This window comes from Branchiostoma belcheri, unplaced genomic scaffold (genome assembly GCF_001625305.1).
Source record: "Branchiostoma belcheri isolate BF01 breed outbred unplaced genomic scaffold, Haploidv18h27 scaffold134, whole genome shotgun sequence".
Taxonomy (NCBI): Eukaryota; Metazoa; Chordata; class Leptocardii; order Amphioxiformes; family Branchiostomatidae; genus Branchiostoma; species Branchiostoma belcheri.
This window is the reverse complement of record NW_017802758.1, coordinates 272,310-273,276: the sequence shown is the minus strand read 5'-3', so window position 1 is coordinate 273,276 and position 967 is coordinate 272,310.

The following is a 967-nucleotide window of genomic DNA, read 5'->3' as shown; positions in this document are numbered from 1 at the left end:
CTTTCACATTGGATACACTTATAGATGTAACAAGATATGTAGAGAGAGGACATTTCCAGACATTATGTAATGACAAAAGTGGTTACGACCACTAAAGGTAGTAAGGCGTTGGTAGGATTCCAATGGAATGGATGATATTACGTGGCGAATACACTCGTATTTGGATGGAAATGATCTCCCTTTGTATATCAGAAAGTTGGGTTAGTAGCCATGCATAAGATAAGATCATTAGGAGTACCTTCCTCCTTGTACATAGATGATAGGCATGCGGGGCAACTGCAAACAAGGAACATAGCATGGTCGTACTACGAGAAGGCACAGGCAGCATGTTTAATCCTATGTGGTATCTTGATACAGCTAGGTTATACTATAGGGTCGTGGTTCCAGAGCTGGTAGAGGGCGGGGAAGGGGCAAAACTGCTCGCCAACAGGACAGATGTTTTAGGTGTTATGGTGGTGGTCATTTTGCAAAGGATTGCATGGTCAATATGGATAAGAAATAGGTAATCTTGGCACAGGTATTATAGTGGAAGGATGAGAACTATCGCAATGCCCATGACATGTTGACAACTTGGAACGGAATGGAATCACGAGTGTTTGCATATGTCTGTGTTTCTATGTGTATATGTTATACTATAAGGTTGGCGAAGTCACAGTTAGAACCACAGGTAATGCCAGTATTCCTTGGAATGGGCGTAGACTCTATGACGCTGGCATTTAGACTTCTGGAGAAGAAGAAGTTGAGCTTTGCTGAGTTAAGAGATTATATATTGACCTGTGAAGAAGTACCAGTGAAGGTATTGCAAAGATTGACGGGCAAGATAGCGTCGTTTATGAAAGCAGTACCAGCAGCTAGATTGTTCTGCAGAGAAATGTTTAGTAAGATCAGCCAAGCGGATAAGCAGGGCAAGAAGGTTAGAATTGAGGGAGGTGTTAACCCTACCTAGACCGGGCTTTTTTTGACATGG